Source organism: Vulpes vulpes, chromosome 13 (genome assembly GCF_048418805.1).
Source record: "Vulpes vulpes isolate BD-2025 chromosome 13, VulVul3, whole genome shotgun sequence".
In the NCBI taxonomy this organism is placed as follows: domain Eukaryota; kingdom Metazoa; phylum Chordata; class Mammalia; order Carnivora; family Canidae; genus Vulpes; species Vulpes vulpes.
The window spans coordinates 8178637-8196340 of NC_132792.1; the positions used below are offsets into that span (position 1 = coordinate 8178637).

A 17704-nucleotide genomic window follows, 5' to 3' on the forward strand; every position below is an offset into this window, starting at 1 on the left:
GATACAATCAGTTATGGAAAATAAAGGCTCAAGAGCAAACTAATCTGGGAGATGCTCCTCCAACAAGTGGAGAGTCATACTACAGGTTAGTTTATTAAAGGCTCTGAGAAGTCCAGAAATTTCGAGCTTCTCCCAAAGTCGTTTGCCACCTGACACTCACTTGTGTCTGAAGGTTTTATCTACAAATATCCTTCACAGTTAATGTTGCACTTAGTACTCTTGGAGACATCTGAATCAACACATCTTGTTAACTCTCCTGCCAGTGGCCGGGTTTTGCTGAATGGAGAGCTTGCTTCTGGATCTGGTTTCTTACCCTGTGCTCGGCCCTTACCTGACTTATTCATCGTACTCAGTGAGAATCTGTTAGATGCCAGGCGTTCCCCTGCGATGTTGCCTTCACTCATGTGTTCACTGCTTCCCCTTCACGCTTCAAATCTTTGCCTGATGGGATTTCCTACCTCTTGCCTCCCCTAGCTCTCCCCTCTGAAACCCAGACCGACTCTGTGTCCCCCAGCCATGCTTACAAACTCCTCATTACAAGTCCCATTAACATGGTTATAAACCCTCACCTCCTCTTGTCACGTCCCAACTCATTATGTCTACCCTCCTGCCAGCCATGAATCTGCAGACCACACGCCCTTCAGGCCAGCGTGCCTTTGCACTTGCTGAGCATCTTTTTGTCACGCTCTCCCCTCTTTGCCTGACTGATCCTGCAGCCCCTTCTTGTGCTCCCACATGTCCTACTTCCAGGCATCAGGGCACCTCAGTAATGCGCTGTCCAGCAGTGCCTTTGAGACTTGCTCAGAAGTGAGCACGGTCCGCCCCTGGGGGAGCATTTGCCTCCATGTGTCATCCTCTCCTTTGTCTGTCTCCCTGCACTGACCGCTGACCGAGACTTCTCAAGGGCATGGCTCTGGCTTGTTCTTTTCTGTTTCCACAGGAGCTGATGGGTGCTCAGTAGATGTTTGCAAATGACTTGGCAAAGTGGAATTTCGCCAGGTTTAAAGCGTGGTTTGAATTTGGATAAGTGGTAAGGATTAAAGGGTTTCTACGGTACAAATGCAGCATTCTTAGAAAATGACAGAGCCTGTGTTTGGAACCTTCTAGTACACCTAATCTAAGACGTAGGAGGATTTTGCTGTATGGTTTGCAGGTACATTTTGAGCGTTTTTGAAATTACACTTATTTTTCCAGTATGAAATTAGTAGTGGTGTCTTTTGAAATATTGGAAAATATATAATCATAAAAAGATTGATAAAGAAAAATCACCCACACCATACACGGAAAAGGAAAACACTAACACTTTTTAGAGGGTTTCTCTTGGATTTTCCTTGTTCAGGTTTTATGACTCAAAATCCTATTCATTTCACTTACAAAAAAAAACAAGTGTTTTTACAATATTATTACTGCATATTTGCCGACATCATTTTGTTCATGTAATTTTAATTGCTGTATAATATTCCTCTCCTTGGATTCAATTCATGAGGCTTACTATTTTCCACTATTAATGCTGTTATAAATAAGACTCCTAGACTTTCCTGGGCCTATATGTCTGGCTTGGTTTTAGACACGTAAGTGAGTGGTTTGCAGGTCTAAGTAGACCTTTCCTGGATTAATTTTAAAAATACAGTTATTAGTGTACTCTCTGCTAATCAATAATTGAGAATTATGTTTTAGTGCCTTCTTGACTTTTCTAATTTTATGGGTAGAAAAGGAAGCTTACTTTATTTTCATTTCTTTGATTATTATTAATGTTGACTACTCTGGATATTTTGTCATTTCCTCAGGTCTCTTTATTTATTGATGTATTAAAGACACTTCCCACAAATAGAAATTTTGCAGGCTGATAAGCAGAGTTGCTATTGGAAACAATTAAAACAACTGTGATTAGGATGTCAGCACACAGAGGAATTCAGAGAATAAAAAATACTTATTTTTTAAATAGATCAATAAATAAAAACCACACTGAAATTAAAAGACCTTGGCCTGGGAGCTACCAGGCATGGACATTGGTGGGGAGTTGTGGCTAAGGGAATCTGGGAGTGAGGGGGTGGGGAGGTTAATCTGGCACAAAGCGAAGCCAAGAGTTCTGCTTTGGGCGAGGTATTCCTGATGCAATTCCGTTTATGACCAAAGTGCTTGTCTTCAGAGTGACCACTCAAGAGGGGTTGGGGCCTGGGATTTAGAGAGCTGCATCCTGGCTTCTAAGCTCCGTGTCAGAGTGCAATGAGATCATTGCTCTGTACCTCACCTTCTCCATCTGTAAAATGGGCTGATTCAGCTGGTGGCAAAGATTAAAGAATAAAGCACCCAGAACACAGTATAGGCGACCTCTAAACACAAACCTAACGCTGGCTGTTGCCTGACTTGGTTTCAGAACAGACTGGTTCTCTTCCTTGCTGAGCAATCTGTTAGTTAAGAGACCCCCATGACCCCCAGTTCCTCTGATGGTCCTGGAAGAGTAATAATGCCTTGTATGTTTAGAGGGCTTTACGGGTTGCAAAACACTTTCATTTCTGTGGTTTTCCTCGGTCCCCACACTAACTTTTGAGAAGGTTGCCATCATCCTCTCCTTTAGGTCTTATTCCTGTGAAGGGCACCATCGCTCTGGTCTGCCTTTCATCTTCTGGTGTTCTCAGCACCCATATTCAACACTGCTTTCTGTGGCACCTTCTCCAGCCCCCCGCCCCCCCCCCCCCAAGTGCCTTATGTCCCTTCATGGTCTTTGTATCCTTTTGATACCAGTATCATGGTTTCCTTTTTTTTTTTTTTTCTATTTTTTCTCTAGCACTGTGGTTAGTATACAATTGTCGATAGAATTTATGAAAAACCAAAGTATCCAGCTGAAGGAAGACTGGGTGGGCTAGCATGTGCGAAAGGGCACTGGAGGTGTTCAGTAATTGTTGGTTGGTTGAGTGCACATGAATTCCTTCCCTCTGCCCTTGGGATTATTGGATTGGATAAGACTTTATCATTCTATCATCAAATTTGTCATACAATGGGTTAATCAGTAGACCTGCTCCTCCCAGGGAGGATGCTATTGTGAGAGAGGCCTTCAGGTCGGGATGTGGAGTTCTCCACCATGGAGAGTGGGGAGGGACCTGAAGGAGGATCCAGACACAACGTCCATCTTCTGGTTTTCCCAGTGATAGCTCTTATCCATAGTCCATAAACACATGGAAGGTAGTCAACAGAGAAGTGAGAACACGTGACAGCAAGCCTTTGGGATATGGCATAAGGAGGCCTGGACACAGCTCTAGCAGGCTGTCACGTTAGGTTGGGTGATATTAATACCCACTGTCCAAAGTGCTTTTCATTAAGTCAGGCCTGGGAAGCCAACTGTTGGCTGTGATTTGGGGAACTCGCATGGGGGTGCTAAGTGAGGGGTGGAATGAGAACCAGAGAGATAAGGGAAATCAGAACAGTACCCTCTGGACAAGCCAATACAAAGAGCCAAGCAGAAGCCCGACAGAAGCATCACCCTAAAGGGTCTGAGCAGCCAGGCTGAAGCCGGGTTTCCCTCTTTCCTCTCTTCTTTTCTGGCACAGGCTCCTTTACAGATGACAACCATGCGCCCGGCACTGTCCTGGACCCCAGGGATAACAAATAACGACCCGTCATCATGACATTCTCAGTCTAAAGAGTGAAACCCAGAGTAAAGGGGGAACTAAAAGCTATAAACCCGGGAAGCACAGAGGGTGGAAACTGTGGAGAAGAAATGAACAGAGGTGACATCCCAGGGAGGTAGAAGGAGAGACAGCAAGAGGTGGAGGTGTCTGGGAGGGCCTGGTCCACAGAGTGGAGGGAGCAGGGCCTGGTCCACAGAGTGGAGGGAGCAGGGCCTGGGTCTCAGAGCAGAGGGAGCAGGGCCTGGGAGCAGCCCCCAACTCTCCTGAGTGAAGGGCCACATCCAGGCGTTGGGAGGGATACCATCCAGCCTGACACCTCTTTCAAAGGTGACTTTTTCCTGTGAGGTTTTTTTTTTTTTTTTCCTGTGAGGTTTAAAGTGTGATCCTTAACTCATTCCACTAGCAGTTCTTGAGCACCTACTATGTGCCAGGTCCAGTTCCTGTGCTGGGCAATAGCAGTGAACAAAGCAAGGTCTCTGCTCTCACAGAGCTGACATTCTGGTCAGAGGAGCTGTACCATCAGCAGGAAGACCCAATGTCATAGGTCAGGTGGGCATAATGGCCATGAAGCAGAAGAAAGTGGGACAAGGGACAGAGTGAAGAGGATGAAACAAAAGGGAGGGAGCTATAGAGGAATCTAGACTAAGCAGCTGGTTGGCTAATTCCAGGAGCTTCAAGGAAGCCAGCTTGGTGAGCCCTGAGAGCAGCACTTCACTGCCCATAGCAAAGGGCTTCTTTATGTGGCCGATATCCCAATCAGGGGCCTTGGAATCTTATAAACTGAGGCCGTGTTGGGTGATGATAATCGGAAGAAGCTAGAACAGAGGTCAAGGGTTGCAGGTGTCAGGAGGATGGGGTGCCCAGGTTGAGGCCTGAGAAATTAAATTTGTATCAGATCCAAGGGGCCAGTGCAGGCCCGGAAATATAGATGGGAGTCAGAAGCTGGGTAAACACAGTAGGAGGGAAGCAGGAGAAAATTCTGTCGATGTTGTCAGAGACTGGGCCCAGGTTTCCCATGATCTTGTTCACGTGATCTTGTTCACCCACCAGGCAGGTGCCTTGACCTAGGTCTGCCAAAGGAGAACCTTTAAATAACAATAAAGTTGCTTTGTAAGCTCCCATTAAATTATTCAATATATCAGTGGCATCATCGTTAGTCTCTCTAATGACCACTAATGTGATTAGGAAGCACTAATGAACTCTCTCACCTTGTCACACAGAGGGTTAGCTGGATTGGTCTCAAGGTCTTTCCAGAGTGTGGGATCAGATTCAACCGGTAGCTCTCTGGATGCAGAAATCCAGCACTCCACTGCCCACAGACCTCTACCCCACCAACTTGTCCAAAGACTCCGGGGTCCAAGGGGCATGGTGATGCTGCAGAGCAAAGGTGTTGTCACTGGCTTAGCCCAAGCAGGAGAGGCTGAGGAGCTCCCCAGAGCTTCCAGCAGGACAGAGCCTACAAGAACCTAAGCCCATCCAAGACGAGGGGCAGTGAACGATGCGCCAAGCTGGAAGGAGTTCCAACTATTTGAAGGTTTTCAGTTATAAAATATAAGGTACAGGTTGCCTAGCAAGATACACTTGATTTGAATCACAGATGAGACATTTCTCTCTCTTAGATTTAAACCAATGAGCAAGAATTTTCCTGTTTTTTTTAAATGGTAGGTAATGTGGCTGATGGCTCACTACTAGCAAACTGCCATGTCATGTGACGCTTTATCGTCCTAATTGACCCTCACAATTATACTGTGCTGTTCCCAGCTGACAAATGAGGAAATGAGCACGTGGAAAGGCCAAGTACGAGACCAAGGTCAAAGAGATGGCAAGCATGAGGGCAGTGAGTGCAGAGAATTCATTAATGAGCGCGTGGAAGGCAGAGTTCCAGCAATAACCAGGGTCGGCCCCGACTCGTTCTCCCTTCTGTGTGTGAGCTGAGGGTGTCTGTGCACTTTCCACGGCAGCATGAGCTGCCACTCTGGACCATCAGGGGGCCCGGGGGCCTTAGTCTTTGGGGGCTCACGGACTCCCTTTAGAATATGTTGAAAACACTGAGTCCTTATCCAGGAAAAGTGTACATTGGCACAAATTAGGATTTATCTCACCCCACAGGCACATCCCTGGACGTGAAAGCTCATCACATCTTGTTATTCAAGAGTTTTTCTAGAGCTTGCTATGTGGCCCCTCCCGCTCCCCCTTTCCAGAGGTCAGAAGACTTCTAGCCTTCTAGCCACTTGGTCCTTCTTGTGACCAGCCCCACACAGAGGGTGTCTAGGGGCCCCCACCCATCAGGCCTCATTGGCATAAACTCAAAAATGAATGACAAAGAACACTCCTGTCACTTAGGAGCTTGCAAGAGTTTGAGGAGCTCTGTACCTGGAACTGGGATGAAGATAAAATATGTTCATAACTATACCACTGGAAGGAAGGGCAGGTAACCCCTGGCATGCAAGAGAAGGTTCTAGTTGGAGAAGGAATAGCTGAAGGTGGAGATGAATGGATGGGATGGGGGTCCCATCATGAAGAGCTTCCAGTGCAGCAGTCCTGGCTCCCAGCTTGCCTTGTCGCCGTGAGGACGTGGAGCAGGCCAGATTGTCTTACCAAGATCATGTGGGGCCTTGAGCTTAGAGCACTGCAGACTCGACGTAGGGCAGTGACATCCAGGTAGAGGTTTGACACAGGGCAGTGAGTTGGGGCTGCAGCTGCCAGTGATGCTCCCTGTCCCTTCTCCTCATCCCCGTCTCATTTCTGCTGTGGCTGCCGGTGCCACCCTAGGTAAGCTCACCCTGGCAGACTGACTTCTGTGTGGCCTGCATGCATGCCAGCTCAGTTCACAGTGCAGTGCACTGAACAATCCTAGTGGCCACTGAACTGCCGGGGGTTACCATGCTCCATCCTCCTGTCCTTCACGCAGACAATTCTGGGAGATTCTGGAAGCATCTCAGGTGGTCCTGGGGCAATGGAGCCCCTGGCACAGGCCCACTCTGGCTCTCCTCCCTGCCTCCCTCTCCCCACTAGCTCCCTCACTCTGGCTCCCTGGATTTACCTCCCCGGTGAACCACCCACCCCAGGCCCTTTCCTCAGGCTCTCCTTTTGGGGAAACCCAAGCAGAGCCAGAGACATAAAAGAAAGTGGGTGTTGTTTCTGTTGGAAGTCAAGTGAATCTCATGCCAGATGGCCTGACTCGGTGAGTAACACAGTATTCTCTGGCTCATTTAAAAAAGGATGATTTTCAAGATGTTCTTGGTGCTCCCTGAGTGAATCAGCTTCCAGAATCCCAGGGCCTTTTATTACTATTACCATAAAAAAATTGTTTTGGATTTACTTCATTTTCTCCAAAGCTAGAGGACAGCAGAACCTCTAACCTGACACATATTTAAAAAGCGATCTAATCTGATCCTGAGCTCAACTTTAAATTGTCTCCATATCATTTCTGTTGTGTGGCCACGTCCTTCTGTTGTTTTTCTTCTTGCGATGGGGAACTCACTACCTGGCAGGCAGACCATACCATCCCTGGGCAATTTAGTTAGCATCTGCCAAGAGTTTGGTGTGGGGGTTTTTGAAGGGTGTGTTGTTAATCTCATTTCCCTTTGCCCCTGGTTGTAAAGCATTTGGGAAATCACACCCAAGTCAGATGAAGCCATGTCTCAGCTTTGTGGCTGATAATAATTCACTAGGAAATGGGGCTTTGTCTGGAGCCAGAAAAGCTTCCTAGGATTTCTCTTTCTGAATACAGACCATGGGATGTTCCTGCAGAGAGACGCAGATCTGCGGAGTGGATGCACCTCCGGCCAACTCCGAGGAGGGCTGGGGTCTCCCTGGTGGCTCTCGTGAACCGAGGAGCCAGACCATCAAAGTAGGAAGATACTCATGGGTGGGCACGGTTGGCCTCCTCTAGGGACCAGTGAGGATGCCATCACCTTTACGGGACTGTAAGGAAAGAAGTAATAAATGTCCTGCCACTTCCACCCCGGTCCCAGAGATTAGACGTTAGATGAAGAGACAGACGCTGTCTGAGACTTGCCCCAGTGCACGGCCTGGGGAGCCAGCGGGCAGCGTGAGTTTATGAAATGTGACCATGACTGTGATGTTGGGCCCCAAGAATGCCAGACCCTTGGAGATCATTTCCCCCAGATGGTTCTCAGCTGTGGTCAGTTCTGCACCCCCAGGGGACATTTGGCAATGTCTGGAGACACTGGTGATTGTCACAACGGGGAGAGGGGTGCTACTGGCATCTAGTGAGTTGGGGCCAGGATGCTGCCGAACGTCCCACGATGTGAAGGACAGCCTCCATCACAAGGAATTGTCAGAGCACAAGCATCAGGAATACTGAGGTCACGGACCCAGCTTTCTGTTTCCGTGGACCAGCTCTGGTGACAGGGCCCGACAGGTGACAGAAGAGCTCGAGGATATACGGGGGTCCAGGGGCGGAGCAGGAGCCAGAATCAGAGTGCCCTCCCTCCCAAACCAGAGATCCTCCCCAACTGCCGTGCTGCCTCCTGAAAACAGTGCCCAGGAGACGTGTGCTTGCGGGGGGAAGGGAAAGGAAAAACCCAGGAACCCCCACGCTGGACCATCTGGGGCCGTGTGCGCCGTGTGCATCTGTCTGGAGGAGACCAGGCCTGTGTGTCGTGGGCTGACAGCACCAGCCAGGGGGCGCTGTGCAGGGAAGCCTGCTCAGGGCAGGAACCTCAGTTGGTGGGAGGTGTGGAGGGGGCGGGTGAGGGTGGCTTTGGGCGGGAGGACAGCCTTGGGTGAGTGGCAGCATCACTGCTCTGTGGGCCAGCACACTTAGCAGGAGATGGCGGGGGGAGTGTGTGTGTGCACTTGCATGTGTGTGCATTGTGTGCGTGTGCCTCGGTGTGCCCGTGCGTGTGCATGCACGTGTGTGTGTGTGCATGGGCATTACCGTGGTAGTGGTTAGGATGTAGATTCTGGAATCCAACTGGGAATGAATCCTGGTTTCCCCACTTTCTTCCTACTCAAATGTAAAGTGAGCCATTCAGCCTCATGTGCCTCAGTTTACCTATCTATAAGATGAGAAGGAAGCCCCTTCTTCATGTGAGGCTGGGGTGAGGCTTAGATGAGTCAGCAGGCAGCAGTGCTTGGGTATGTGCAGACTCAGTAACCAGTAGGACTTCTTATATCCCTTGTCCTGAAAATTACAGCATTTGGGACACCTCAGCTCCCTTAGTTTACAAGGGGTGAGGCTGTGCTTCAGAGCACTGATGTGATGTTTCACATCAGCCCAGGACCCCCACCCACTGAGCTCTCTGCCCCCCCCACCTGCTCCCCACCCCTGAACCCAGCAGTCTTCCCAGAATATTATCTTGGAGAAACTTGGCTTGGAATGGACGGACACTTACTTTTTTTGCTGGGGTGCCAACCTGGGTGAGCAGCCTGGGCACAGAAGATGTGTCTTCTGCTTCTACTATATAAAAATATATATATTTTATTGGAGTTCAATTTGTCAGCATATAGCATAACACCCAGTGCTCATCCCGTCAAGTGCTCCCCTCAGTGCCCGTCATCCAGTCACCCCATCCCCCCGCTCACCTCCCCTTCCACTACCCCTTGTTCGTTTCCCAGAGTTAGGAGTCTCCCATGTTTGTCACCCTCTCTGATTTTCCCCACTCAGTTTCCCTCCTTTCCCTTATAATCCCTTTCACTATTTTTTATATTCCCCGTATGACTGAGGCCATATGATGATTGTCCTTCTCTGACTGACTCTCTTCACTCAGCATCATACCCTCCAATTCCATCCACGTGGAAGCAAATGGTGGGTATTCTGCTGCTTTTCCAATAGCGAGGAACAAACGTGCCTGGCACGATGCTTGGAGTCTCCTAAACTGCCTCCCCCAACAGGCCTGTGCTTGTCTCCCATGTACAGATGAGGAAACTGAGCCCCAGTGAGGAAGTGAGATTGCCTGAGGTATCACAGGGCACGTGCTGACATCAAAGTCGGCCTGCCCTCACAGCCCCCCTTACTGGACTTTCCAGAACCCAGGTGATGTCTGCCTTTTGCTGTTCCACTTTCCCTGGAGCTGAGAGGGCCATCTGAGAACCTGGGATGTCTTTGGTTTAGGAAGGCAAATGGGGAAAAAAAAAAGAAAAGAAAAAAAAAGGAAGGCAAATGGAGAACCAGAACCAGGATAGTTAAGGGAATTTGGCTCCAACATTTCTGGGGGTGAGTGTGCCTCGGAAGTCCAATGAGCCTAGACTCCTTGGTTGCAGGTGACACAGTCCTCATCTGCACTCACTGGAGCACACGGGGGAACATGTTGGCTCGTGTCAACAGACCACGTGGTGGGCAGGCTCAGCTCTAACCAGACACACCCGAAACCTGTGGGTGGTATCTCCCACCCCGCTTCTCTCTGGCAGCCTGCTTGCTGCTTTCAGACCTGCCTTCCCACAGGTGGGGAATCACAATTGCTGCCAGTTCAAAACTCACCCTCCAAATGCCCTGGGCGTTTCCTCTTCGACTCTCATTTGAAAATTCCAGGGAAGGCTTCTGGTTGGCAGGTTTGTGATCATAAGCCAAATCCCTGAACCAATCACCGTGGTAGAGAGGCGGGACATTATAATTGGCCCACCACAGGTGGGGGGTGCCTCTCCCTGGACAGGGAAGTGTGGAGGGGGTGTGGCCAGCATGGTGGCAGGGGGCAGGGAGCTAGTAGACACAAGGGAGCCCATGAGGGTGCAGGGTGGTGGGAAGCCACAGAGGGCCTGGATGGCGCCTCAGTCCCTTCTAGAATCAGGAGAGCGCTCTTCCTGGATGTGTGATTCTTGTTCACCACAGGTAACAAATAGCCTTGAGGTCTTTTTATAGCAGGAATTTATGCTCACCAAACCCACAGCTCTGCAGTAAGGTAGAGGGAAGCATTCTGCATCCTGACCTCAATCCCGTTTCTAGAGGTGCTTTGTGACATTTCCACAAATAGATCGGCTCTTAATTAAGTGGCATAAAGAACCTGCACATTGTATTTTCACCAAGAGCCCGTTGCTGCCCGGAGGACTGTTTGAGAACTGACACTGTTGCTGATTGTCCTCCTGGGTCGTGCCTTGGGGACCGTGGTGGAGACAATGCCAGGGTGATACTCCAGGCAGAAGCCTCGCACCAGGCCCTCCCCATGTTGGAAGGCCGCTTGCTGGGAAATGTGAGGAGCAGTGGCTACCAAGGGGTGCTGGGGGTGCCCCACCCACTCTGCAAGCCCAGCAGCAAAGGCAAAGAAAAGAGCTTAGGTGGAGGGAGAATGCTGGGGTCTGCAAGGCAGGATGGCTCCGCATCCAGAGCAAGACCAGCCTGCCTTCTCACAGAAGGTAGGAAAATCTCTGGGCAGTCCAGGTGGCTCAGGGGTTTAGCGCCGCCTTCGGCCCAGGATGTGATCCTGGAGATCAGGAATCGAGTCCCACGTTGGGCTCCCTGCACGGAGCCTGCTTCCCCCTCGGCCTGTGTTTCTCCCTCTCTCTCTCTGTGTGTGTCTCTCATGAATAAATAAATAAAATCTTAAGAAAAAAAGAAGGTAGGAAAATCTCTAAAGGAAGAATTTGCCTACCAGAAGTTGGGGTGGCCCACCATGAAGTCTGGATATGGAGAGTCAGAGGAGCAGAGAGCGATGTGCCCCCTGAGTATCGTCCAAGGGAGAGGCTCAACTGACTCAAGAACATAACCTGCATATCCTTGTGGTGGAAATGGAAATATCAGGCTGGCTAGAAGCTCAGTGCCAAGAAACACTCCAATATGCCCTAATTCCTCTTGTTTGGATTCCTGTCACACCAAAACAACTTCTGGTTTACAGCTGGTCTGCAGGGATAGACTATCCTGACCCGCAGAACTATTGTCTTTGTATCCTTGGCATCCTTGGCAATTGTTCCTGCCGCACAGTAATTATTTGGCATGTCGGTTTATACATTGGTCTCTTGGAGTTTGGTTAATGTGAGTGTACCTCTGAGAGGAGGAGACCCTGTAAATGACAAATGCACTCATGTTGAATTCCACCCTGTGAGGGTACAGGGCAGCCAGCCGCCTCTCCCATAGATCTCCTTCTTAGCTGTTCTTCACATTTTTACGGTCCCCACTGTATTCAGTGAGTGCTCAGCAAAAGTTGGGCACTAGGAGAAAAATCAAACAAGCTCCTGCGTCTCACAATATCTCACACAGTTCAAGCCCTCTCTTGTTCAAAGCCCTGAGCCTGGCGCTGCAGGGCATGCAAAGACAAGAACACGCTCAGGGTCCCCAGGGAGCTGGTAGACAGATAAGGAGCACACACTCATAACCACAAGGCAGTGATGACCTCCACCTATTGCCACCCTAGAGCTTACAGTGTTCTCTCTTGCCTATGATCTCACCTCATTGCTGTCAAAATCCAAAATTTGCCGAGGCAGATATTGCTAACTTGAATTAGAGAGGAGGGAATGGGACAGAAAAATCTGGCTGGGTCTGCCCAAGGGCCAAGGTTTGGACACATGTTTGTCCGACTCCGTAGTTTTGACCCTTTCCATGTGCCAAAAGCTGCCCCAAATTGTCTATCTTTTTTTTTTTTTTTTTGGTAGTCCTTCCGCCTGAAAATCCTCTCCCTCCCCCTCTGTCCCCTCCCCGCCTTCAGCTCTTTCTGCTCCTTGCGTCTTTCCAGGTCTGGTAAGTCAGAATCCTACAGCCAGCCCCTCTGTAAATCTGAACCATTTACCCAGGCGTTTATCGGACGTCGTGCTAGGTGTGGAATTGGGGTCAGGACAGTGAGGAGCGGGCAGGCTCTGATCCCCAAACTCCCCAAAGAGAGAAAAAATGATCCTTGATTGGAAACTCATGAAATCAACTATGAAGTCATGACACATGAGTCATGGAGTATTTTTGCCCGAACAGGTTAAAATAGCATAATCTCCATCAAAATGAAAAATTAAATCAAAAAAAAAAAAAAAAAAAACAGAAGAGCACGTGGACATCATGAACTGGTATTGTCACTTACTGGTGCCATCTTGTGGGCAGAGCTGTCATTCCCAGAGCTAAGGAACACCACACCCACCCACCCCCATCCCCCCCCCAACACACCCCCCACCCTGTCCCTTCCTTCCCCTGAAACATTAAGGTGCCCCTGGGCCTATGAGCAGCATCTGACTTAATCAGCACTGCGGTCCTGGACAGTGACTCCCCTATGTCATTCTTGCTGGGTCTTCCTGAGTCGCCGTGGCTTTTCAGCCTCAGCACTATCCATCTTTCCAGACTGATAATTCTGTTATGGGGGGGACAGTCCTATGTATTGTAGGATGTTTAGCAACACCCACGGCCTCTCTCAGATGCTAGCAGCACCTCCACCCACTTGTGCCAGCCAGAAATATTCCCACACCTTGCCAAATAGCCCCTGGGGGAGCACAAATCCTCCTTTCACCCCTCTGCCCACTACGGTCATCCCCATCCCTGGTGAGAACCACTGCCTCAGAGCACTGCTTGCAGGTGAATCTCAGATCAGTTGATTCCTTGCTCTGTAACCTTGGACAAGTTACTTCACCTCTCTGAGCCTCCTCCTCTAACACTGGGTTAATAGCAGTGTTGGTCTCACAGTGCATGGGCGTTTTGTTCGGGTTGAATGACTTAATTCGTAAGATGCACCTAAATCATTGGTGTGGCAAATGGTATGTTTTGAACAGATATTAGCTATTATGATGACTTTCAAGCTACTGACCTCCCTCCTCTGTTGAGAGGGTCTTTTGAAGCCTTCTCGAGATAGAAATGAAACCGTGTGGCCTCATTGTCCTCATCATGGACAAAGTAGACTTTCCTGTCCCTTTCATCTGGGATTAGTCATGTGACTTGCTTCTGATCAATAGATACTATGAGATGTCAGCAGATGTGATTCACTCAGGGGGCTTGGGATAAGCATGCATGTTTGAACATGCGTGTCCTCTTAAGCTTTTGCCAAGCCCTGGGAAGACCATGCCCTGCCAGGTCCACTAGTCAGAGGAGGATGAGAGACTCATGGGCAGATCCATCTGAGACACTAATTTGCTGACCCTTCACTTCAGCTCTTTGAAGCAGGACTTGCCAGCCTTGTGGTCCAGTCAGATGGGGCAGCCTTCCATGAAGGGGATGGAAGATGGATTAGCCAGGCTCTGGACCTGTACTGTCTCGGAGGACAGCCATTAGCCACATATGGCTATTTACATTTAAATTAACTAAAACTGAATACAATTAAAAATTTGATTTCTTGGGCAGCCCGGGTGGCTCAGTGGTTTAGTCCACCTTCAGCCCAGGGTATGATCCTCGAGATGGGGATCGAGTCCCATGTCGGGCTCCCGCATGGAGCCTGCTTCTGCCTGTGTCTCTGCCTCTCTCTCTCTCTCTCTCTCTCTCTCTCTCTCTGTCTCTCATGAATAAATAAATAAAATCTTTAAAAAAAAATTTGATTTCTCCATCACCCTAGCTGTATTCCAGGTGCTCAACAGCCTCGTGTAGCTGGTGACACCATATTGACAGCACAGATCTAGAACATTTCCTTCATCACAAAAAGTTCTGTTGGACTGTGTAGCCCTGGATTTGCCACTCAGCAAGGAGGCCCTGACTTGTCAGGCTTGTCAGATTCCAATGTAAATACCACCCATGAAAACTTGCTTCTCACAGGCGTTATGCAAACCAGCAAACCCTGTGGTGCAAATTTACACAGAGATATTTTCAATGTTAAGTAACCACCTCTGAACGTGTTGATTCCAAATTAGGGCAGTTCATACCCTGGTTTAGCATCCTGAAGCGTTGGTTCCTGATTAGAAGCTGCAAATAGTAATTCGCTTCCCCTAGGGTGTGAATTAGAGTTAACTTGTAGGAACAGATCACACTTTTTATAATGTAGTATTTTAATGTTGAATTACACTGTAGGAAAATGCGGCAGAGAAATGTCAAGTCCTTCCCTGCCTCTGAGCGTCCTTATGTACTATTACTCTTATCTGGATGACTCTCTTCTTACCTGGATAACTCTTACCTAATCCCTCTTGTCTCAATTTAAATATCATTTCTTAAAGAACAAAAAAAGCCCTTCTTTGACATGGTCATCTAGATAAATTCACTTGCCTCTTGCTGTCCTCCACTCTAAGGATCCTGTCCTTTTACTTCACAGCACGTGTTATTATGTATCAGCTTGAGAGTTTAGTTCACCTTTTTCTGTGCCCCTCTCCCTCTAGCAGATAATTCCATAAGATAAGAGAACGCAACTATGTTGTTCACTGCTGTGTTTCTAGCATTAGGACATTAACTAGCATATAAGCAAAAAGCAAAAGCAAACAAATCAGTTTATTACAGTAATGCAACGCTAAAAAAAATAGTTTGAGAAGTCACCAAGGGTACTTACTAGGCTCTGGAAATATTAGATGGATAAAGGGAGGGCCAGGGACCTGGTGGGGGTCACACTGCTTGTTGGTGGCCAGATGAGGATTAGAATCCATACCTGTTGATTTGCAGGTGCTTGTTTCTGAGAACCTCGAACTCTAGGGGCAGAAGGGATCCTTAAAATCAGCCAGCCCAGGGGCTAAAAACTCAGGTGTCTACAAGAGCCAGGCTGATATGATAGGTGTGTGGACCAGCCTACACAGGACAATAGAGGACGATGGCAAGGCTGCCAGTGCCGCCAGTTAGAGGGTGTCCAATTCAACTATGTAAAAGCAAGACCAGCCAACTGACTTGGATTGCTGACCAGAGTCTTCTGCACTAGATTCCTCCTTCCTAGCATCTCCATAAGTGTTATCAGCTTCAATTCCTCAAAAAACAGTTGCTCTGTATTCAGGGATAGCCTCCTGTGCTACTCTGGAGGGAGCAGCTTCCCATTCTCTTTCCCCAGACTCTGTCCTGTGGTCAGGACAGGTTGGCTAGTGGGCCACCCTGCTGCTTCATGGGCACCTATCTGCTTTCCAGACTGTACCTCCTGGGAGATTTTTCCGGGCAAATATCGAGGAATTTGCTCCATCATTTTGGAAGCGAACCATCAGTTGCAGCTCAACAATATAAATCATCCACATTCCCTCATTAGACTTGCCGAAGAAGGGAAAGAAATGGTGAGTCAAGCTTCTGAGCCGTGATGGAGAGTGGTGGAGAGAGCTCTAGTCTTCCCTTGTGCTGACAGCATCACCCTCCCGGATCACCCGCGGCTTCTCAGAGGATGGCTGAGTCATCCTGACCTTTAGAGATGCTCCTGCCCCCGCCTCCCTAGGCTCTGCTCACCTCAAAGAGTCTGGCATTTCCTCAGGATGAGGTGACGCTTGTATGAGCAGAGGCCAGGAGAAGAAATGTAGCTGGAGAAAAAGCAGTGTGGAAATGCCATTCTGCTCTTTCTGGAACCTGACAGCCAGAGCTGGGTGCCCACGTGGCTTCAAATTCCAAACTCACTTGCAGAGTAACCCCTATGTGTCCTCTGTGGTGGGGAGAGTAGGACCAGCTATGGTCACAGCCTGACAAGCATTACTGCCATCCTCACCATTACCATCACCATCATTGCCCCTGTCAGCATTATCACCCTCACCATCACCATCATTGCCCCTTCAATATTATCACCATCATCACCATCATTATCCTCACCATCATTATTACCATCACCATCAACTTCATTCCATCATGAGAGTGATCACCATTATCACTGTTACCATCATCACTACCATCATCGCTACCCTCACTATCATTGTTATCCCATCATCATCATCAATATCATCATCTTTAACATCATCCTCCTCACCCTCACTGCTACCATCATCATCAGTATCATAACCATCATCATCATCACCACTATCATCATCCTCACCATCACCATCATCAGCAATATCATTGCCATCGCCATCATTACCATCACCACCATCATCACCAGTCACCATCATCCTCACTCTCACCATCATCACCATCACACCATTAACATTACTTCTCTCACCATTACCATCATAGTCGTCATTGTCACTGTTGTTATAGCTATTATGGAAAATAAATTATAACTATTTATTGATCCTATTATGTATCAAGTCCTCTGCTTATCATCTCATTCTCCTACCACTCTTCAAGACTCTCACATTTGAGAAATAGGAGCCCTGAGACTCAGTGATTTATATAATGGGGAGTGGAAAAAAACCTCCCAATTATAAAGTCTCAAGATAGGATTCAACCCAGATCGTGGCTTGTCCCAAAGTGTACAATCTTGGCGTACATGAGATCTTCCCTTCATAGTGTTCATCACAACTGTACTCAAGTAATTATTCATGTAGTAGTTGTCTTCCTGCTTGAGAACCACTTTGCTCAGTGCTGTATCCCCAGTGCATAGCCAGACCTGGCACAGTGCAGACGCTCTGTACCTACCAGTTTGCTTGAACAAGTTCCTGGAACATCACATTCCCACATTCCAAATGTATTCACCTTCATTTTATTTGTTTTAATGTTTGAGGCAGGGAGGCAGGCAGGGTATGAAGGCCCACATTCAACAAACAAGAGAAGCTGAGTTAATGCAGCTACTCTATGATTGAACCAGAACTCCAGTATTCATCTCTGACTGATGATTCAGTGATATTCTAAATTTCACTGGGGTCATAAGTGTCAGTGACTCGAGGGACAGAGAGGAATAGCATTTCACTGGAAGTCCCTCAGCAAATTAGAACTGCCACACTGTGCCCCTTGATTAGCTCACCAAATGGGAACATGGTCTCGTAAAATTGCACCATTGACCTTGTGGAGCAGTATGTTGCCAGCTAGGCTGACCTTGAGAAATTGTTCCCTTTATCATAGCTCCTTGTCCTCTTCTGTGGGTTACTACACATCCTTTGTCTTCCTCCTTCTCTTCTCCTTTTTCTAAACCTCCAGGTACCCACCGCCAAGTCTCACCCAGAGTACCCAGCCCCCTTATCACTACTGGACCCCACATATTGTTCTTCCCCCACCTCCCTTGCTTCTACTACATTGACCTTGTCTTACCCATCGCCTCCACATATGTGTCCCCATCAATTACCTACTCCCCATATCTATAGCCAATGCAGGGTCTTTCCCAAGAATATAAACAAAGTCACTTACTATGTGTTGGTTACCTGGCCTCTCTGGAAGTTCCAACCCTGATGAGTTATGTGAT

General features: G+C 48.3%; 1 protein-coding gene across 1 annotated transcript in view; it reads left to right on the forward strand.

The window, feature by feature from the left end:
• The window catches only part of KCNQ3 (potassium voltage-gated channel subfamily Q member 3), a 298069-nt gene that overhangs the window by 98684 nt on the left and 181681 nt on the right, over positions 1-17704 (forward strand). The gene's annotated exons all lie outside the window — the stretch shown is intronic.